A 23,011-nucleotide genomic window follows, 5' to 3' on the forward strand; every position below is an offset into this window, starting at 1 on the left:
ATTGGCCTGTCTTGCTTATTCCTCACATTCAAATGGTCACCAAGAAATGCTCATTCTACTTAGGAATGTCTAACAAATCTCCCCCTCTTTTCTAGACTTCCAATTTTAGTGAACTCTCCATTAAAAGACAAGCTTCTTGCTGGTGTCCCTCTCTGAGATCTCCAAAACTCCATGGACTCTGTCAGTGGTTCTCAAAGGGTGGCCCTGAGACCATTTGTATCACCCTCACCTGGGAGCATGTTAGAAATGCCAATCTTCAGGTCCCACCACAGACTTGTGGAGTCAGGAGCCCTCTGGGTAATGCTGATGCAAGCTAAAACCTGAGAACAGCTGGCTAGAGGATCTGATTCTGTTGCTTCACCGCAGTGAACAGGGGAGGTTCCTGTGAGCCTTGCAAAGCCGAGCTTCTTTACAGCGTATTCCAGAGCCCCTACGCTCCGACCCCAGTCAGCACTCCACTCTCCTTTCGTCCTGTTTCGCACCTCCTCTGTGTGCCTTAACCTTTCCTAAACTACATTCCTTTTTCTCTATTCTAATGCATCAACTTCCTTCTCTGCCTATGTTGCCCTTTACTTCTCCAAGCTTTGTAAATGCTCTTCCTCTAAGATTCAGCTGTTCTCCATCCACCATCTGAATCTTTCCAGCTTGTTTATACATACGTCTGGGTGCTGCAATGGAAGTGATGATACAGTTATCCTTGCGTTGTATCTGAGTTACACAAGTAACCCACTGCCACTAGAGCTCATCAGGTTTGGGGTATAAGTGGATTCACATTGCAACTTCCCCACATCTTGGGTTCTCATGTCCCCAAGTTTCTGATGCAGGAATTTTAGTTCCCTGCAGTATCTCGCCTCTCTGTATGCCCAAGAATACCTGGGAGGCATCTCACAAGATGGCAAACTCAAGTCTCCATTGCAGCAATCGAGTGCTCCCTGGGGCTTTGTCGTTGCACCCTGGGCTCAGAGACTCCCCCTGGTGGTCCCACAGTTCCACCTACTACTGCACTTGTGCTATGGCTGCAGCTTCTCATGCTGATGGGCTGCTTTTCTGGGGGATATGGCTCTCTTAACCTTGGCCTTCAGAGTGTTAAAGCTGAAAGACAGTCTGTGACTCTTCCAAAGCAGCCTGTGGGCATCTAGTGTCCTGAAGACATTAGTGCTTCAGAATTTTTTTTAAACCAAAGTTCCAAGAACCTGGCTGGGGTGTATCCTACAATCACCATTCCATACTCAAAGCCCTTAATCTGCTTGGGTGTGCTTTGCAGTTTACAGAGTTGTTGTTCTTATGTGGAAAAGCCCACATAATGCTAGAGAGGGAACTCTGGCTTCACTAAAAGTCACTTACCATGTCTGAGAATCAGTTTCCTCGTGTGAAAAATGAAAATATCTCTCATGGTCACTTACAGGATCAAAGGAAAGCACATGTGGAACTACTCTATGTTGCCTGGGTTTGAGTCCCACTCTGCCCCTGAGGCTGGGTCACCGGGAGCGAGTGACTGTAAATCCCCGATGGCCACAGGATAAGCCTACGTTCCTCAGCCTGGCGCATAAGGCCCTTTAAGGTCTGCCCTTGCTTTTCCTTTGCAATCTGATGTTCCGTCTCCAATGGTTTTCCTGCTTTCTAGGTGCTGAGTTTGCTTGTCCTTTGAGGCTGTGGCCAGTCTTTATTTTCTAACAGGCCTCCCCTCGCTGTGCCCTCAGGCTGGGAGTGTGCTGTCCCCACAGCCCCCTGGAGGTGTCTGTCATAGCACAGATCCCAATGGTATGACTGTTTACCTTCTTCTTCTAATAACCTGTGAGCCCCTCAAGGAGTGAGACTGTGCCTTTACCTGCAGTATCCACGGCACATGTGGAAGTGCTCAGATTGGGGCACCTGGAAATAGCCATGGGGATGATGGTTGGGACAAGGTCAACCATTGAAGACTTCCCCCCAACAAATTTATTTTAAATTTGGCAAGTAGTTTATTTTTAAAAAAAGAAGTTCAGTTTTTGTTTTTAAAAACTTACATATAAAAAATCCCTGAAGACGGTCTTTAAAACAGATTTACCTTAATCCATTTCACAGCTGTGAGTGCGTGCTAGCGCAAGCCACCAAGTGTTCTAAAGTGTTTCCCCTTCTCTAAAGGTGTCCAGAAATTTCTCAGTGGGAAAGTTAGAAGAAAGAGTTTGTAAGCAAAGGCAGAGTGAGATCCTTCAGCTCCTTCTTAGTGTGGCCGAAGAACGGGTGGAGACCCCCAGAGCACACCAGGCAAGAAGCGTCTGCGGGGACGGAGGCAGCACCCTTTTGCCCGGGAAGCCCTAGCGGCTGTCAGCCTTCCAGGGAGGGTGACTGTGTGGGACGGGTGGAATCACGCTGTGTCCTAGAATAGGGCAGCAAAGGTCCCTCTGCTGAGCAAAAGTCACTGTGCTGGGATGAAGGCCTCTGTTGACACAGGACAGAATGTTCCAACACAGGGATATCTAGGTTAGAGCCCTTGTTATGAAGGGGGGGGGGGCTGTCTTCTGTTGAGAGCAGCTCAGCTCTCACCCACAGTAGGTGCGAAGCCACCTTGAAAGCCTCCATGAAAGAGAGGTGAGCCCCACACCTCTTGCTTCTCTTGCTAATGATCAGTCTGAGGATTTTTCTTGTGAGCTAAACAAGAAGGCTCCAAGGCAGGCTGGGCAGGGACAGAAGCCTGGCTCCTGTGCCTCAGGCTTCCCTGCTGAGGGGACACCAGTTGTTGCCACCTTGTCCTTGCCCAGGAGGCATCCAGCATGATTCACCCCACCTATTTGAAGTAGGCAACCTGAGCCCGTGTTTCACAAGGCTCTAAACAGTTTCCCTCACTGATTCCTCTCCCTACAGCTGCGGCCTGAGCAAGGTCAAAGCCTCAGCTTCTGCTGGGATTTCCACAAGAAACTATCCCCCTTCCCTCTGCTGTCCTTTCCATTTCCTACACCCTGTGGCTCTGACTGTGTTTTGCAAACACCAAGCCCACAGTTTGCCAGAACCCCAAGGTCAGAGTCTGAGGAATCTGTCACCGCCTGCTGGTATGGGTTTTGCAGCAAATGTGAGCCCCAGGGCCATCACCTGCTGGGTGCAGGCAAACTGCTTCATGTCGAGATGGGGTGACCAGACCATCCTGGTTTGCCCAGGGGCTTTTGTGGTTTCAGCACTGACAGACAAACATTCTTGGAGGCCCCTTCATCCTAGACAATTGGGGATGTTTAGTGGTCCTCCTTGCAAGCTTCCTAGGGCCATGTGCTGCTCCTCTCTGCCCATCCACCTGACCAAATGGTTGTGCGTGTCCTGAGCTGTTGAGTCAACCTCGACCTTGTAGATGCTGTGGCTTAATGGCACTGATTGTATTTTCCTAGACATTTCAGAGCCCAGCTGGTGACCTTTCCCTAAAGGACATGGGGGCAGTCATTAGGTGCACTGAATGTGTTCGTCTTTCTCTTGCCATTTCTCCTCTCTTTAGTTTATATTTGCCTTATTTTAGTACTTATTGTAGAATATGCCCTCTCTCCCTTTATAGTATGTAGCTTGTAACTATTTTAAATCCTTTTCAAAAGCCCTTCAGATTGTTAGCCCCCTGCCAAACCTCTTGGAGGAAATCTATCCTAGGTACTCCAGATCCATCTTTGAATACATACCCAGGCCAGGATGCTCATTTATGATAAAATAGACCTGATTGGTCAAGTGGAGAAAAATCACTGGTCTTTTGCGTTTGTTGCTACTACAGAGGTATTTTCAAAAACCCCAAAAAAGTGCACGCACCTGAGCTGAAAGAGGGACACCTAACCTTGAAACTGCCGCGCACCCTCTGAATGTGCTCCACGATTCCTGCCGCCATCGCACCGCACTGCATCGCACAGCATCACATTGCATGGTACGGAGCATCACTGCAACGGCCGCCCCCAGCCACCACTCCTGGGGCTGCCGTGCTCTGGTTTCCCTCCAGCTGGAAGACCATAGCTTTCCACACACAGGAAAGTCTAAGTGCAGAAACAGTTGTTTGGGTTTTCTGAGTTGGGCCAAACGAAGCCAGCCAGAGGCGGGTTCTGGGAAAACAAGACGGGGCCTGCATGGCAGCTACCGTTGGTCTGGCTTTGAGGAGGTGTGAGGATGGGAATTCAGAGTCCACAGTGGCTGGAGGCGGGAGCCTGCCTGTGATCCCCAGTGTTTATTTACAATTCTGTGCCCTCGGCTGTTTTGATTTTCAGCCTGGAAGGTATTCCAGGGCTAAGTAACTTCTGCCTTTGGCTCTGGTAGAACAATCCAGGCACTCTTTGGCAAAGGAACTTGGACATTTCTCCTGCACTAGGGTTTGGACATGGGATCAGGGAGTCTTGGAAAAAGCACTTAGGAAATGTAGGCCTGGTCTGTTTGTTAAAGTCATTCCCCTTTGCATGTAATTTACCTTTGCAGACACTCGCTTCCTGCCTCAGCCACACAGTCAAATGACCAATTCGTCCTCAGGTCTGACAAACGTGGACGGCTGCCACTGTGCATTGTTATCTCAATTGTCCAAACGGTCCAAGGAAAATAGCCGAGGCTTATTTGACTGATTTCTCTTACTTCCCAGACGGATTATGATTCATTGGGAAAATGTTCCCTGTGGTTTTTTGAGCATTTCAAGCCACAGTCATGCTGAGCAGGCCTCTGAGCACGAAGACCAGGTCCTGAAGGACTTCAGCTGGGCAGAAGCTCCTTTTGAGATCCGAAACCTCAGTTAGCTCCAGGTTCAAGTGGATTTCACCAAAATCGGTCCCCGACCTTTGACCTTGATTACAAATCAGACTATCAGACTGTGACATTTGCCCCAGTCACAAAAGGAACAGTTTCCCCCTACCCCATGAAATATTGTGGTTTTATAGAAAAGCTGAGCCAAGCTATCAGGTTTATGTCCAGCTTAGGGTAAATATCCCAGATACGTTAATTCAACATGCTTTGTGGTTTCTGTTTCTTGAGAAATTTTAGTGACAGCACTTTGAAACTCATCAAGCCGTTATGCTGGGCAACAGAGCCAAACCAAAATTCCTCTTCAGACTGGATGCTCTCTCTCCTGGCGGTTTGGGCCTGTCCATAACATAAGAGGTGCAGACTCCTGTAATAGAGGCCAACTCCTCACTGGGTGAAACCATTCAGTCCAGCCTACAGGCTACCTTCTTTCCCAACAGTGACCCATGGGGCTTTGTGACACTTCAAGGAAGCAATGCAGTGCCTGCAAAGTCATGAAGAGAGGGCCAGAGAAGACAGACTACATACAATAAGCAAAAATTCTGGCACGTGGTGGTGGCCCAGAATGTTCTCCCTCGGCCCAAGTCTTCATGGAGATCAGGACCCTTCTAGGAAGAATCTCAAAGTGTATCTACTGGAGTAGGTGGTGGTGTCACACACATACACACACACACACACACACACACACTGTCTCTCTTGGGAGGCTGAGTGAAGGATGGGGCGAATAGTTGGGAGCAAGAGAATAATTTAACTAGAGAGGAGCTATTGCCCACTTTTAAGGTTAATAGTCACAATAGGTCAGGGTATTTGAAAGTTTTGAGTGAGGTTGGTTTTAACAGTAATATGCTACTACATCTAAAATCCTGGCATCCTCCAAAGTTCTTCCCAGTTCATCTCCAAGGTATGAAACTGTCACAGGCTTTATCCTCAAGCGGTGGGATTTCCATGGTAGAGATAATAGACTCAGGCTCAGTGGATTCTGTTGTTTGTTCTTGTTTCCTGGAGCACAGAACTCTATTCTCTGAGACTTTTGCACTAAAAATTCATCAGCATTTATCCCACTCGGTACATGGTATGATTTCCGTTGTTATCCTTTTTCCTCTTATTTAATATGAGCCTAGAGCCGCCCCTCGCTGAGGACTGTGAGCAGACAAATATATTGAAAGGTGATGAATACAAAGGGACTTGGCTGCCAGCCAGTCAGTATAGTAAAAGGATGAGAATTCAGAATGTTAAAGGTTAGCACTGCGTGGGATTTTCCGATCCCTGGTTTCAATGCATTTGCAACACAGGGACAACAATTGGCCTCCCACAGCCCTGCTCACAGGGTGTTCACCTGGCGGTGACTCCGCTCGCCAGCCTTGGAAGCGCCCAGGGGCAGGTGAGAGCACAGTCTAGACTACTGCTGTGTCACATGCCCCGGGTGGGTGGGGACAAGTCCAAGGGACAGCTGTTGCAGCTCTCACGTAACAAACACTAGCACTGCAGAGGGCCAGCCGGCAGCCTCGAGCTTGGGCCCTGTCACTCGGGCCTCCTTGTTCCTTCTCCCTTTGCTAGGAGCCCAGGAACAAGGCATGGGGCCAAGGGGAAACCAGAGCCTCCAGATTTCTGTTTTACAAACCACTGTCCACTTTATTGGAAACACAAACAGCACATGGGCAGGGCGGTGAGCCCTGAGCCGACATCACATTCCACACGGCTAAGCGCCCCCAGCCCACCAATGTCCTAAAAAGGCCGGAAATCTGCCAAGATTCCTTTCAGGTAAATCAAGATCATAATAAATCTCTTTTTGGTAATTATAAACTTATCATTTTAATTTTTAAAAAATTCATTTATATTTTGCTTAAGTACCCATGAATTGATAAATATGGTCTTTGTGCTTAGTTATATAATAAATACTGTTTAAAGGGGCCAGCCAAACACTTGTCTCTGTCCGTAAATGGGCATATGTTATACATGTATGTCAGTGACACACACATGTGTGTATTTCAACTGTGTATATGCACCTGTGGTTGAATGAAGCAGAGCCCAGCTAGTGTCCCCACGTCCAGCCCAGACTGCCTGAATCCCGAACAGCAGGAAAAGATTAAGAAGTTGGGGGGAAAGGCAGAACTGAGGGGTTTATTTTGTCTTGGGAGAACATGTGCAATGTGTAAGTTGAAGACTACGCAAAACTAGATGTCAAGTTGATATAAAATCCTGGGAGCTTTTCTTTATAAGATGTCACGGCAGCGATGGGTCTGCGTTGTTCGGTTCCTCAGGTCCAGGACCCTGAGCTCTGCAGAGCAGCCGTCGTCTTCCCATGCTCTGGCTGGCCGCGCCTAGAAGGCTTTTGAAAAACTAGTTCTCTGTGCACATTTTTAAGCTGACATCTAAATTATTCTCTTCATAAGTTTACATAGCTGTAAAAGGTATAATTTCTAGTATAATTAAAATTTTGGCATTTTAAAATAAAATAGTTTCATCAGTTTTTAAAATATATCTCATGGAAGGTAAACACTACAGTGATTTCACGTCAACTATCATTCATTTAAAAAATATTCAATATTCTCTTGTTTAACTATTCGAAATTTAGTATCTTTGACTTGTATTTCCACTCCTCTTCCACAAAATATTTTGTTCCAAAAATATGTATTTTGATGGTTGAAAATCTTTCAATGACTCTCCATTATCTTTCTTTGCCACAGAATATGTATAAATATGGAAATTTAAAAATTATTTCTCCTAGATTTAATGATTTTATTGAGTCTACCTTTGATCAAAACAAATCCATTATAATAAATTGTGATTAAAATAATTATTAAATAGAAAAAGTAAATATCTTGTTAGAAATGTATCTTTAGACATTTCAAAAGAGATGTTAGGAAAAGAGGGCGGTGGGCAATGGGAGGGAGGGAAGGTGCCGGGTGCCGGGAGCCCCTCAGTGAGCGGACCCACACCATGCCCTCCTCCCGAGCCCTGCACGCACAGGCTACGAGTGCACCCCCAGAACGCGGTCACTCCCGGCTTCCACGGTTTTTTCCAGGTCCCTAAGTGCCAGCCTCATCTTCCTCAGCAGATTTCAACGAAGTTCCTTTGGAGCAAGGCTCATGTCTTAAGCTAAGAAACAAAAATTAAATTCGAATAGTTTAAAAATAGCAGTTTAGATAGTTTTTATAATATAATTTGTGTTCACGGTAGAAAATTTAGAAAGTGAGGATATGTCACAAAAGGAGAAAAAGAAGGAGAAAAAAATCATCTGGAATCCTTCTATCCAGAAATAACTATTGTTAGCTGTTTGATGTCCCTTTTAAGGGGCTTAAACTGTCCCATTTTGCACATTTGGTCTCCCTCACAGCGTCACACAGGTCTGGCACGCAGGAGGTGCTCGGTCACCGAGGAGCCTTCAGTGCAGGCTCCACTGCCCGCCTGCCAATAGGGACCCACTTCTTCTCCCTGCAGGTGGAAATCTCAGGGTACAATGGCAGTAGCAGCAGCTGCTGCCACTCTTTTCCCCAGTCTCCTTTCATTGAGGCTCCTTCCCCACCTCCCGTCAGCCTCCCCCTTCCTGGGGCCTCCAGGAAAGGGCTGGTGGAGACATCTGCCCGCACAGAGCCCGGTGAGGCTGTGACCTCGGGCCTCACTTCTGCTGTCCTCCCCAGCCACTGCTAAGACTAGAAATGAGGCATGACTACTTGGGCATGGTGAGCAAGAGAAAAAATATTTGATTCAAATTGGAAACTTTCCTTTTGAGTGCCTTGGGACTTTTGGCATGGCCCTGCTGAAGTTACATCTTATGAGCTTATTTCTCTCCTTCTTCCCCACAGTGTGGCCCCTTTGTCCACTTCTCTGGAGCTCAGACCCTTCTCCTGCATTATTACTTTGCCTGGCCCTCTGATTCTGTCTCTCTCAGGGAAGGCAGGATCTTGCTGGGGTCGCTGAGCCTTTGAGGCAGGCTGGGCCAGGTAGGGCTCAGACTCAGAGCTGCAGGCAATGGCCCAGGGGCTGCCTCCCAGGGTCCCAAACCTGGGGTAGGCCTCTTGTCTTTATCCTCACAAAAGGGCATCTTCTCTCACTTTGTGTAAAACAGTTGTTAAGCCAGCCAGCCTTGTTTGCCCAATGTGTTCCTCTGTCTCAGGAAGTAAACAGTCCAAGCAGGGAAGAGATTTAAAGAGGGACAGGTCAGTAGAAGATTGAGCACTCTTTGATTGTGCTGCACACAGTCTGGATGGCGTTCAAGTCCTTGCTGGAAGCACCCTAGAGACACTTCTCAGAAGTAACACACTCAGAGATGGGATTTAGAGACTGGTCCCAATGACAGAGCCTCCTAGATGTTATCAGTGTGAAATGAGCTGCACATTTGCACACAGGTTTATCTCAGCAAGCACATGGAGAAGAGGGAGGGGAAGTGGCATGAAGGCCAGAGGAAAGGGTGATGGCTATCCTGGACACAAATACTTATTCAGCACCTACTATGTGCAAAGCCTTCTCTGAGGCCTCTTGGGAAATAAAGAAGACCATCACCAGGAGTCATCGTGACATGCATGTTGCCTTATCAGGCAGAATGCTTTCAAACTTGGGGCTGCACTACTCGTTTTACTCAGAAAGTGTAAGCTTTGCAGACTCTGCTCTCCCCAGCCCCACCTGCCCAGCAGACTGTGCAGGTTCTGCTCCTATTGTCACCATGTCCTTCACGCAGCCCCTCTCTGGTCTCACGGAGCTCCCCAGACCTCCTACCTGCCTGTGGGTCTCAGCACATGGCCCCCACTCCTCCTGCCTCATTTCCACTCTGTGATACTAGAAGGGGACCCGGAATTTAAAATTCAGGTTAGATTTCCATGCATATTATTGTTTGTAGTTGAATCTCAGACAAATTTCTTAATTCTCTGAGTCTCAATTTCCCCATTTCTCTAGGGAGAGCCGTCCTGGGCAGGTTGTTGGGAGGATCAAGCAAGGAGGGCTCATCGACAGGATGTCAGCACAGAGAGGTGCCCCCAAAAAAGCCATTTGCTCTCATCATCCCTGTTTTCCAAATCCCCTGAGCACAAGGGGGTGCTTTCCCTCCTCACTCAGAGGCTCTGGGATCTACGAAGAATCCCTTATCTGATGATGACTTAATGAGCAAGAGTACAGTCCTTATTGTTAAAATTCGGGTCTCAATTTCATTCTCGCCCTGGCAGGGTGATTTATGCCCTATCCTATTTCCTCCTCCAGCCAGAACAGCTTTTATTATGTCATCAATTATACATAAATGAGCGTCTGTGCTGCTGGACTCCTCCAGCCAAGAGCCCTGCTACCTGGAGGAGGAGACAGCGTTCTCAGGCTGTGGCCTCTGGGGACCAGGAGACAGGCCGATCAATTGGCCAGACCAGGGAGTGGTATGGATTTCCTGTCCTGTGTTCAAAGCTGCTAGCAAAGCCAGCTGCAGGAAGCTAAACATGCCCCGAGAAAGAGCATCCAGCTTCTGTACATTCAACGATGGGGAAGCAGAGTGATCCCTTGAAGATCCATACAAAAGGCAAGGTTGGCAGCAGGCCACCCGGACAGCCAGGCCTGCAGGGCGGGCAGCGGGAGGGGAGCCACCGCAGACTCAGTGCTGACCGTGCTGAAGGGTAGGCCATGCCCAGGGTGAGGTTGGCACTTTCTGGAAATCATCACTAAACCAAAGCACTCCTTCAGTTCTGAGGAAGTCTGTTTCCGCCAATCCCGGGAACTGCTCAGGGAAATGCCCTGGTTCAAATGGAGTCACAGATGTCCACAACCTGGATTCGGAGCCTCACCCTGGCCTCACTCCTCTACACTGGCCTACAGTGATGGTAGGAGCAGGACATCCAGGTGACAGCCAGAGACTATATGTTCTTGTAAGAGATCAAAGACCTTTGAATGCATTCATTACTTTTTCCACAAGTAGAGATGATCTCCCTGAGCAGGTATTTGCATGAGTGTTCTGGAACATATTCTTGCTTTAGGGGTGTTAAACAATTCCAGGATATGTCTAGTGGACCACATGTCAGAGAAACCAAGCCAAGTGGGGTGCTGGCTGACGTGGAGTAGATGCCAGCTCTGGGCAGGCATCCTGGGGTTGGCACTCCTCGGGCTGGATCTAACCAGATTGCTCCTTCCTTCCTGCTCTGTACTAAGTAGCCCAGGAAACAAGGCCTACATGAAAAGTGTAATTGCAGTACAGACAAAAGAACAGCAGAGAAGCCACAGCCAGTGGGTGGCAGATCCTAGATAGGGGACAGGCAGTGGCCGCTTGGGACTTGAGGGGGGAGGAGGTCTGCAGTGGGGTTAGTGCTCAGTGGGGTTTTTGGAGTTCAAGGGCAGTTGATCATGTCTGGTCAGAGCCCCTGGTTAACCCTAAAGATCCAGGCCTGTGAAAAGTCGAGTTGACTTTTAAGAAAATATTTGAAAGAAACAGAAATTGGGGAAAACAGTTCTAGCCAGGGCCCCAAGACTTTCAGCCTCGGTCGGAGAAGGAGTCCAGGCTTCCAGGAAGGCTCTGGTGTGCTCCTGCGGAACAGCGGGGTCCCATGTATGGGCCAGTGTCTTCCCTGAGGCACGGCCGCCATCAGACCACCTTCATCAGACCTGAGGGGCGAAACTAGGCTAAACCAAAGGTCCTGCTCAGGCTTGGAGTGGAAACAAAAAGACGAAGCCTACAGCCCGTGGGAGCTGTGAGGGGTGCTCCCAGGTGCCAGTCATAGGTAGGTCTAGGGCATACGATCCCACTCTGCGTCCCCACGTGCCAGCTGGTGGCTGTTCATCAACTTCCTCTCGCGCCTCCCTCATTTTCTGCCTCGTCCCTGCCATCAGCATACACAGGCCAGTCTGGTGCCACGTCGGGAGCTGCCAATGAAACTTTGCAAATGAAAACCCAGTTCATGGTGGGAACACTTGCAGAGGGGTTAGCGAAGGAGGCCAAAGCCACGTGCCGTGACACGGTAGAATGGACTTCCTAGACAAATTCCTTCAAACAGCCCTTCTGAGCCTGGGGATAGAATATCCATTGGTGGTGAAGTGGAGAATAAAATCCTTGATTCCCTTTCTCCTCTTTAAGTAGAATTTATTCTTGTGTTCATTTATGAACCCGTTATTGTGTTCACATACATATTTCTTCTCAACGTGCATTGAACTTTGTTGGCCTCGTGAATGTTATAGTACATTTCATTGGCATTTGTGAGCATCACCATAAATTAGACATTAAAAAATACATATCTCTAAAAATAATTACTTGAGTTTTGGCTAACAGAGAGGTATCCCCAAGTGAAACATCAATTTTTTTTGTTGGAGAAAAGGCAAACAGTTTTATGAAAACAGGATTCATTCTACATAGTGGTAGATGTTAAGCATATACACATGAGACAGTGCGAGTTCTTTTCCCGTGCAGCTGAAATAAAAAACGACAAATATTTTGAACAGCTCATATGTCAAGGAGACATGTGCAGGCTCCACTTATTAAAATAATAGTGGCATCTCGTGCACTGATGCGGTGCTTTTATCTTCAAAGCAACTTATGAGTGTTCATGAATTGACTTGGAACAAAAGATCAGAAATTGGTGGGAGGTCCTGGGTCTGTGATTTTGAGAAGAATGGATGGGACAGAGATCAAAGAAGCGTCCCTGGGCTCCCCCTGCTTCGTTAGAGTGTCAGTCTGAAAGGAAGCCTGCGATCCTTCCCTGGGGCACTTTCTTCCTGATAGTGAGAGCTGACAATTCAGTGTCAGAGAGAAAAGCTGTCTGTTCCCACCAAATTCCACTCCCCTTGCCCTGTCTGCTTAGGGGCCTAGAGCCAGGGCAGACCGAGAGATATATTCCACACAAGGAGCCCAAGAACTCCCTCACACCCAAACTGAGAGCATAAATTTTGGATCCCAACATGGCCTCTCCATCATCCCAGTCCCATGGGGCCAGGAGTGTCCCCACAGGCTGGATCTCATGTCAGAATAGCGGCACTACTTACTACATCAGTGCTTCTGATGTTCTCAGCCTGTGTATGGACTGCTCCGTGTCACCCACACAAATAGGAGGTCTGCCCAGAAAGTATCCAGGCATGTAATATGAAAAATAGAGACATTTAGTGAAGAAGATATACAATGCAAAACCATTGTACACAGGACAATGATGCTTCAGTCCCCTTCAAAGTAGGCACCTTGGGACCTCACACAGTTTTCCCAGCACCATTAGCAACTGCAGCACAATGTTCCTTCTGCTCTGATAGCAGAACCCGCAGACCAAATTTTCCATGACATGTTTCATTCTAAGATCCAGTGTCAAAATCTCGGACACAGCAGTTTTTGGAATCGCCAGATCAGCTTCTAGTTCTCACACTGTCAGTCGCCAATCTTTGCTGATTGCAGCCCATACATGTTCAGCATTATCAGGTGTTCTGCTTGTTGCGGGCCTTCCAGAACATGGATCATTTCCAACACATTCTTGACCATCTTTGAAACATTTGTGCCACACTTTTATTTATGCTGCACTCATTGCATCATCCTAAAAACCTTCTGCATCATCTGAACAGTTTCCACAGAAGAATGGTCAAACTTAACACAGAAATCGATGCAGATTCATTTTTCTACTCGCTCAGTCATTTTGAATGTGATGGCCCCATAGTACACATGCTCACTCAACAGCATCTACTACTCACACTGACTAGTACAGTGACGTTGTCATTGTTCACGCATGCGCATTCCAGTCCACTCTCCTTGGCTGCCAGGTTACACTTATGTTGCACAAACCATTCTCATTATAATAACAATGGCTGGTCTTTTTCCAGACAGACCTCATACTCTTTGAGGCAGGCACTTTGATTTCCCCCACGTTGTAGATGGAGACAGTGGGACCTAGTGTGGTAAAGACACTTTGACGAGGTCAATAGCTATCACCAGCAGAGGTGTGATTCATTTTCAGACTGTCAGCCTCCAGATTTCACCCCATTAACCCTACACCATGCTGCCTCCTTATGGCAGGGAATGGAAATTCAAGTTTTTAAACTTTATTATTCTGTCTACTATAAGCTTCTGTGAGAACCTCAACCATAGGTTGTATTCAATTGCTATGCCATCCAAAGGTATTTAAAAATGTCAAGAGAAAAAAAGAAAAAGCTACGTGGCTTTTGGATGCTTTACGTATCTGGGATCACAGGGAGCTGAGCAGCAGACTGTTGGTGTTAACAGGTCAGGAAACAATAGGAAAAAAGCTTTTAACAAGCCTCTGGTAAATGTGTCTTTTCAGGCTCCACCTGTCCCACCCCAGACCTCTGCTCCCCAATCCTGAGCAGGCCCTAGCTTGTGCCTCGGCCTGGGCTTTGTAGCGGCCTCTCCTTTTCTCCAAGCAGCTGGTGCCCTTTCCACACCCCTCTCTGGGCTGAGTGACATGCTCAGGCTCTTGGTCCCCCCCGCCTCCTTAGGACTCCTCCTTTTCTATTGACCTAACCTGATGATGGTGCCTTGGGCAAGAGTTCTGGTTCCACTGGGTACATCATGCCTTGATTGATCTCCACGAGTCTTAATGACAAGTTTCTGTAGTACCCACCCTGTGCCAGGTTCTCTGCTAGGTGCTGGGGACATAGCTTGAAGAAGACAGTCATCGTCACTCCCTCATGAAGCTCATGGTGTAATAGAAACCAAGCACTTGAAAAATAAATGAGCAATAATTTATCAATGGAAATGAGCACAAGGAATAAAAATACTGGGGAGCCAAGTAAATAAACAACAGGGTTCCTCACCTCACTGGGAAAATGGGAAACACTCTCAAGAAAGTGATGTTTGAGATGGATTCTGAGGTATTAACCAAGAGCAGAGAGGGCTGGGATAGGGGACATTCCAGGAAGAGGGAACAGCTATGGGAAGGCCTGAGGTGGCACAGAGCCAGTGAGTTGGGGGACTTTAAAATGGCCAACGTGGCTAGAACCAGAGAGGGAGGCGGCAGTGGCAGAGAGGGAAGGCAGGCTGGGCCAGGCCCTGCAGTGTTCTGTAGCTCACAGTGCAGACGTGGGTTGTAATACCAAGTACTGTAACAAGTCATCAAAAGGTTTGAAATAGGGGGATATGATCTGATTTGAACTCTTAGATCACTCTGGGTTCTGTATGGAAATAAAGCACACAGGGCTGGCATGGAGGAAGGCATGTCCATTAGGGTTCCGTTGTAAGAGTCCAGGTGAGAGAGGATGGGCTGGATTAGGGGTGTCAGGTGAGATGGAAGGGACTGGATGGTTAGTTTCTGCAGGCTCGAGAGAGAATCGTTGCATATATGCTCAGTAAATAATAGGGGTTCTAAAAATGTCAACCATCATCATTGTTACTCATCAAAAATACATAGATAAATTAGCATAACATCATTAAGTAAAGGGAAACAGCAGTCTAGATTCAGTGTTAGCAAACCACAGCTCATCTTCTGGGTCAAAGCTGACCTGTTGTCTGCTCGTGTAAATAAAGCTGGGTTGAAACACAGCCACACCCACTTATTTCCATATTGTTGTGGGCTGCTTTCCCCCTTCAAGTTGAATAGTTGTAACAGACACCATAAAGCGTACAAGCTCAAAATACTTACTCCTGCATTTACAGAAGACTTTGTTGATTCCTGATCTAGATCGTTAGGATTCCTGTCGATGAAGCTGGATTTCTTGCCTCTTTTTCTCTGGCTTTGCAGTCCTGAGACCTCGGGACTTCTCATGCACCTCTGCCCTCCAGGTGAAGGCCATTGCCAGTCTTCTTAGGTAAAATTAATGATGTAGATAAATGCATATAACTAATTATAGTTCTAGTACTCTCACTTTATGTAATAAATGAAATACAGCAAGAAGACACTGGTATTTTATTTTAATTGACATTCTGGCTAAATAAACTTCAGATGCTCTGACCAGACCCCACAAAAGTCTGAGTCACTGGTGGACACATATAGAGGCTGCTGCCCATGGCTGCTCTCGGAAGTTCCTGGCTGCCCAACAGGTGGGAACAGAATTGTACCTGTTCGTTGAGGTGTCTTAACATCTTTGCTCCTAATAACAAGCAAGCTGAATAGCATAGGCTAGAAAACATTTCTCATGAAGAAAATGGTGGGATTGACAGCTATAAGGAATTTAAAAATGCTCATGCCCCACAAGGCTTGAACAAGAAAAAATACACAAACATCCAAAAATGAAAATTAGTGCAAAAGGATCCATGGTGAACAAAACTTCAAAATATAAATAAAGACAGAACTACCACTGAACTTTCTTCTTGCTCCAGAGTCCAAGATGACTTGTTGTGGATCTGCACAAAGTCATACCCGCAAGTTCAAGTTCACTTGCCATGTTCTTGGGCACACAGTACACAGTCCCAGTGTACAGACACACTTTTTTTCTTCTTTCTCAAGCATAACTATTACAGAAAACTCCAATTGTTAAGCATAAATCAGAAACTCCCTTTTTTCTCTTCCCCCTTTGGATGCTTCAGAAATGTAGTTTCTGCTGCATGTTTTCTTTTTCTTTTTCTTTTTTTTCTTTTTTGACATTTGCCAGAACATAAACCAGAGAGTTCCAATTGTTATTGGCAGGGCCTAAGAAAGTAAAAACACATAAATAATTAAAATGGCAGGCCATCAATCTAGATGCGTTGCCTGAGCAGCCTGTGTGCCTGGGCAGTGTGGACTCACGGAGTCGGCCAGGCCAGCTGCAATGAACCCAGGATTCAGACCGAACACAGCAGACCCTCCTCCTGTCAGATTCCTGGGCCTCCGTGCATCACTTCCTCACCTCTAACACACACACACACGCACACACACACACAGGCATATGGAGTATTTGCCACAAAATTAATACTCACTCTTTTAGGCAATTGGAACAACAAATGTCAAAATGATTTGTGTCACATTGAGGGTATACATGTAGAAGATTTAATAAACGTGTGTGTGAGAGCATGCACACATGCACATGTGTGAGAGAGAGAGAGAGAGAGAGAGAGCCCTTGCAGGACACTGTCCATCCTGATGAAGTCGTCTGGCCAATATTAACGTGGTACAGATGTGGTGGTTCAGGGCCGAGCCGCCCTCAGCAGCCCCAGACACCCTAGTGATAATGCGCTGCCTCCATATTGTTGTTGGCATCGCTAACAGCTGCAGACACTGTTCAGCTTCATATTTAACTCAGCCTTGCGGCCCAATTCATTAGACGGAGATTTATGGGTCTTGCGGCATTTTGCTATATAGACTTTGTTTCCAGGAAAGGAGCGTTCTGGGTTGCAGGCAGGAGAGAGGGAGGCGTTCAATTCATCAAGTCCACGCTGAGTGACGTGAGCATGAAGAACATCCAAGCAGGTGAGGGTGCAGGGAAGGAACATTTGGCTCACCAGTTTTCCTAGGGGTCAACAGTCCACCGTAGCAATCAGTAGATGGGCTGGATGAATTCTTATCTTGGGAAATTCTACATTTATGATGAACGAACAGCCACCTGTGGCTTCCTGTGCCGGAAGCTGTGAGCAAAAGGGGTGAACAGTGTGATTCCTGCCTTCAAGGGGCTACTTGTTGTCCAATTACAAAATGATGGCATGGTTTTGAGAAATGGTTTGTGGACTCAGTTTTTGAACTGGCACCACCCCTTCTGCACACACTTTCATCAATTAGCAGACAGGACTTGGGGTGGAAGGAACACTGGGCTTGGTTCTGCCACTTAACAACTCTGTGGCCTTAAGCCAGAGGGTCTCTGAGGGACTGGCAGCATAAGCACCATCATCACCTGGGAGCTTGTGAGCAATGCCTGTTCTTGGGCTCCACCACAGAGCTATGGAATCAGGAGCCCTGGAGTGGAGTCTGGCAAACTGCATTTTAACAAGCCCTCCAAGTGATTCTGAAACCTCAAATCTGAGGCCCAGGGCCTTAGGCAAATCTCCTTATCTCTCTGGTCTTATTTTTCTCACCCCCGAAAATGGTAAAAGTGGTACCTTACAGTTCACCCCCTCAACTTACCAGGATCAAATAAGCTAATCAAAGGACTTGAAGATAGGGAGAAACGTTAAAAAATGGTTAGTGACTAACCATTAACTATCACCAATGCAAAACATAAGTGATCTCTAAGGAGATCAACAACTTTTGGCAATGATCGGGTGTTCTAGCTCAGGGATGGTCTTCATCAGAGAACCGCCCAAGAAGTGCCTTCCACGCAAGACCCTCTTTCAAACACCCACATCGTGATAACCCATCGCTCACCCTCAGCAGGGCTGATGTGGCCACTCCGAGTCTGCAGTGTCTGGAGTGGGGAGAAGTCCCACCTTTAGATTTGCAGGCCCAGTGGGTGGGGGCGCCAGGCCAGAAAGGTGGGAAGCTTCCTCTGCAGAGTTCCTAGGAAGGGAGTGAACCCACAAAGGAACATTCGAGAGGTCTTAGGAACGTTACTCTGTTGCCTCAGAGACAAATTATATATACAATGGCACATAGAAGACACTTCCTTTTCTAGGACATTGGGGTAAAGATTACATAGGCAGTTCATAGAAAACTATCTCTACTATTAAAAACCTACAGACAATGAGTATTTTCTTAAAAAGTTTTAGAAGAGACTTTCTCAAACCCATAAAATAAGAAAGTCTCCTTGTAATATCAGTTTCTTTCATGACAGTGTTTTTACTTTTTTATTGTGGGAAAATATACATAATGTAAAATTAACCATTTTAACTGTTTTTAAGTGTACCCTATGTGGCACCAAGTACATTCACACTGTGATGCAACAATCACCACTGTCCATCTCAGGGATCTATTTATCCTCCCCAGATGAAATCTGTAGTCCTTAAACACTACCGCTTCATTTCCCCACCCTCTGGCTTCCGGCAGCCAGCATTCCACTTTCTGCCTCTATGAATCTGATGACTTGCGGAACCTCTTAACAGGAATCACACTGTATGTGACTTTTTGTGACTGGCTTATTTCACTTAGCATATCATCGAGGTTCATCCATGTTGTAGCACGTGTCAGAATGTCCTTCCTCTTCAAAGCCAAACAATATTCCATTGTACAGATAGACCACATCTTGTTTATCCACTGGCCCATCATGTGCTCAGTAGAGAAGCTTTAGCATTGTTTAGTGACTTGAGGGTGAAACGCATGAGCAAATGAGCAAACCCCTGGCATAACTGCTGAGCCTCTGGAGGGCAAGTCGCTATTCAGGCTGCTGGTCAGCAGGCAAACTCACACCTATCTTGAGCAAGAGAGGGAAAATGCAGCTTAAATGTTTGCTTATAGAAAAACAAATATGGTTGGGACGATATGACTGGTGATGTTAACGCTTATGTTAAGAAGCTCCTGGCAGCCCTGGCCAGGTGGCTCAGTTGATTGGAGCATCCTCCTGTGCACCAAAATGTTGCAGTTCCACTCCCGGTCAGGCATCTGCCTGAGTTGCTGGACTGATCCCGGGTCTGGGCACATATGGGAGGCAACCACTCAGTCTCTCTGTCTCTCTCTCTTCTTCTCCCTCTCCCTCTCCTTTTCTCTCTAAAATCAATAAACTTATCCTAGAGTGAGATTAAAATAATTAATCATTACAAAAGAAGAAGCTCCCAGCACAGCCTCCTGAAATAGCAGAGACAGTAACAACGTGGTGCAGACTTCCCTGGCGAAGGCTTGCGTGTGTGCGCTGAGCCTGTTCCCAGAGAGTGCCTGCAGGGGTACATGGTGTCTATGTTGATGACTCTGTTCTCAAATGAGTGGCCTGTTTATTTAAGCAATGGATACTGTGTACGTGCTATATAAATGCTTGTAGGATGAAGTGATCGATGAGCTAGCTACATTTGGGGAGGAAACAATGTGGTTCTGCTTTCTCTTTTGTTCCAAAGTGTGCCTTATTAGGGCCCTAATAAAAAGTTAAGCTTTTCTTTGACTAAAAGGGATGCAGCAAAGAAGCAGGGACTGCTAATGGGCTGACCATCTGTGGACATTAGCAAGAATGTGCATGCCGATCAATAAACAATAAGCATCATTATGTACTGAGTTTTGTCAAGAGTCCTTGTGAAACCTCCCAGTTGTTTCTCTTGTTAGGAAAAGAAGAGGAATGGGAGGCTGGCCACTTCCATGCTGCTCCCAGCCCATCCTCCCCAGAAGGCCAGCCCCTTTACCCTTTGGCTCGGGCTGCAGTGAATAGGATGCAGGTGTTGCTGGTCAGGGTCTGCTTACTAAGCAGAATGAAAAGGGGAGAAGAAAAGTTCAACTCCACATGTGCAAGGGAAGCAGATGGCTCCCCAGGGCAGCGAGGGAGCCCTGGCCAGCATTGTGCAGGCAGAACTCTGTGCCAGGTGGAATATTTCATTAATATGAGCTAGTGAGGCAGCAAGAGGGCGATTAACATAATATTCACATCAAATCAGTAACCCAAGGGAATGGGGGGGTGGGACGAGAGAGAGAGAAAAAAAGAATTGAACCCCTTTCCATCCCTAAAAGGATCCCCAAAAGAACATGCCCTTTCATTTTCTATGCTTTATTAGTAAAAAAAAATAACTGGACCAGTGCAGACCACTAAGTGGTGCCTTATTCACCACATCTAGGCTGTGCAGGTAAAGCTATTCAGGGTTATCCCCCATCTGGACAACTTCAAACACACAACTCATAAAAGTCTCCACTCCTCACAAACTGACCTCCTGTGTCTCCTGATGAGACGCAGCAGGAAGGACATGTGTCACTAAGGTGGTGTTCGTGCCAAAATGTTTAACCCGGCCCGAGAATCAGGGCTCGTCAGACAGACCCAGGACCTGGACATGTCACAGGAATGCTGGCCTGGGTTCTTCAAAAGATGTCATGACGTCAGATGTCATGAGAGACCAAAACAAACAACAAACCACCAACAACTAAACCAATAGAAAAAGGAAAGAGATTGCTCCATCATTAAAAAGACTTAAAAAAACATTCAACCAAATGCAGTGTGAAAACTTTGATAAAGTAGCTCTAAAGGACATTATTTAGGCTATTTGGAAACTTAGAATGTGGATTCCATATTAGATTATACTGACATTTAATTGCTTGGGTGTGATCATGTTATTTTGACTATATAGGAGAACATTCTTATTCTTAGGAGACATAGGCTGTAATATTTAAGAATAAAGTGTGGTGGTGGCTCTGCTTTTTACATGGGAGAGTGGAGGGGGAGGGAGAAATGGTTGAGAGGGAGGGTGCTGTGTTGCAGCTGGTCAAGGCCTGGCGGGTCAGCTCCAAACTCGAAGAGACACAAGAAAGTGCGCGGAGCCGTGGGGTTGCTCGGTGTGCCTGTACTCACGGGTGTGTGAGCCTCACACACTGAAAGCTATACATCTCTCTAATGAGAAGCACCTGTCTGCTTAAGTACTAGGGACAAACAAAGCCAGCAAAAAGCCAAAAAATTATATAACATAGTATGATTCTGTGTGTACAAGCCCAGTTCATGTTATGGGAACCGTTTACCGGAACCAGTCCCAAGACTATGAGAACACTGCTTATCAGACCCATTCAAGGTTATGGGAACACTGCTTCCCTTAGTCACCCAGACCCCTGGGTGAGGGAGCCAGACTGCCTCCACTCACCCTCCAGAGGGAGAGGAGCATGGGGGCAAGGAGAGGAGCATGGGGGCGTGTACGAGATGTTAACTTAACACATTGTTAGCAAGGATGAAAGTGTTCATCGTTATTCATTGTGCAATTTTTTTCAACTTTCCTGTAAGATTGAAATTTTCCCAATGAAAGTTAGAAGGTAGAAACTATACTCTTTTTTAAGATTTTGTTTATTTTTAGGAAAGGCAGGGACCATGACCGGATCAGACCCAGGCCTGGAGCCCCCCAAGGAACACCAGTCCTACCAACTGAGAAGCACCCAGCCGAAGAGAGGACTGTGGCCAGCACCTGGTGAGGGCTGCCAGGAAATTCTGCAGAGGGGCAATCTCAGGACTCCCACCACCCTGTGCCTGACCACCCACCACCCACCCATGTACAGCGGCTGTAAACCGTTCCTGACTTCCAGGCAAAGGCAGGAGGGGCCCCAGATACAGCCATAGGTCTCCCCTCTGGACCACTGCTGATTCCATATGGGCCAAGAAACTGCTGCTTAAACAAATACTATTTGTCTAATGTGACTAATAAGGTTCTTCTTCTCCCACCTTTTCCCCTTTTAATCAGAAATAAAAGAAATGAAGGATTATTCTCATTTAGGAGCTTCAAGGACCTCACATGAAATTAATCATCACTGTCCTGCAGTTTCTTGAATTACATGAAAGTTAAGCAGTCCTTGAAACCTTTGTTCAACAGTGGTTCCCTTCCTGTTCTAACACTTGGGCAGAAATAACCCTTTCATCAGTTATTAATGATGTTATTCTTTCCCTTTTTAGTCCCTAGAAGCCAGAGCTGGAAGAATTCCTTCTGACAAGCCCATACACAGGCGGGGAATGCCAAATGTCCTACCTTGCTTCGAGGGGCTTCAAATTCCCACCCACCAGTGAGTCCAGATAGTCCAGGCTCTGTGCTTCTGTATCTACTGTTCCCTCCTACAGAAGGTTCTGTTCTCACTTCTCCCCTGAACAGACCACTGTCCAAAATGCTTCTCAAACTCTGGCTCTTCTGTGATGACCCCTGGGCCTTGCTGAGCATCGAGTCATATTATGTTCCCTGGTTCTAAACCCATTTATTTGCATACCTACACACATTGACTCTGCTACTCCAGAATCTTGCTCACTGTGTGGAAACTCTCTCTCCCTCTCTCTCTCTCTCTCTCTCTCTCTCTCTCTCTCTCTCTCTCACAAGACAGTGAGTGTCTCTGGCCTGGGACTAACAGTGTGCTTGGCCCGTGGTCAGTACTCAGTAGGTACTTACTGAGTGAATGAGAATCATCACCCAGAAGGACCGTGTGGAATTGCAGGACTGGGACATAGACAAGAAGAACACATTAATCCAACAGCACCTACCACTTGTTCGCACAGATTCATTTATCAGGTTAGCTGGCTGCCCCCTGGCACAGAGCGGAGCCCTGAAACACTGGGGCAGAGGCAGAAGGGAGGGACTTTAGACCTGGTCTGAGTGAGATGGGTCTGGAGGGCGTGACTGAGCAGGACCCAGGACGCCTGGCCCCAGCACCAGCAGAGAGTGCCCCGCCTCTCTTTCTCAGCTCCTTCTCAAATACAGCCTTTTTTTAGAGTGGTGCTATCCAATAGAAATATAATATAAACCTCATATGTGATTTAGAATTTCCTAGTAATCTGCACTAAAAAGTCAAAAGAAATGGGTGAACTTTTTAAAATTAAATTTATTGTGGTGACATTGGTTAATAACATTATATATGACTCAAGTGTATAATTGTATAATACATCCCTATACTGCATTGTGTACTTATCA

General features: G+C 46.8%; 1 long non-coding RNA gene across 1 annotated transcript; it reads left to right on the forward strand.

Annotated features, from left to right (window-relative positions):
• Nucleotides 1-6,364: 6,364 nt before the first annotated feature.
• Nucleotides 6,365-22,426, forward strand: LOC123831336. Its single transcript, XR_006787886.1, has 3 exons — nucleotides 6,365-6,483; nucleotides 21,422-21,532; nucleotides 22,012-22,426. It is a non-coding gene; the product is annotated as an uncharacterized LOC123831336 (long non-coding RNA).
• Nucleotides 22,427-23,011: the final 585 nt, after the last annotated feature.

Source organism: Phyllostomus hastatus, unplaced genomic scaffold, assembly GCF_019186645.2.
Source record: "Phyllostomus hastatus isolate PE091 unplaced genomic scaffold, TTU_PhHast_1.1 phas_scaffold_1674, whole genome shotgun sequence".
NCBI classification, from domain to species: Eukaryota; Metazoa; Chordata; class Mammalia; order Chiroptera; family Phyllostomidae; genus Phyllostomus; species Phyllostomus hastatus.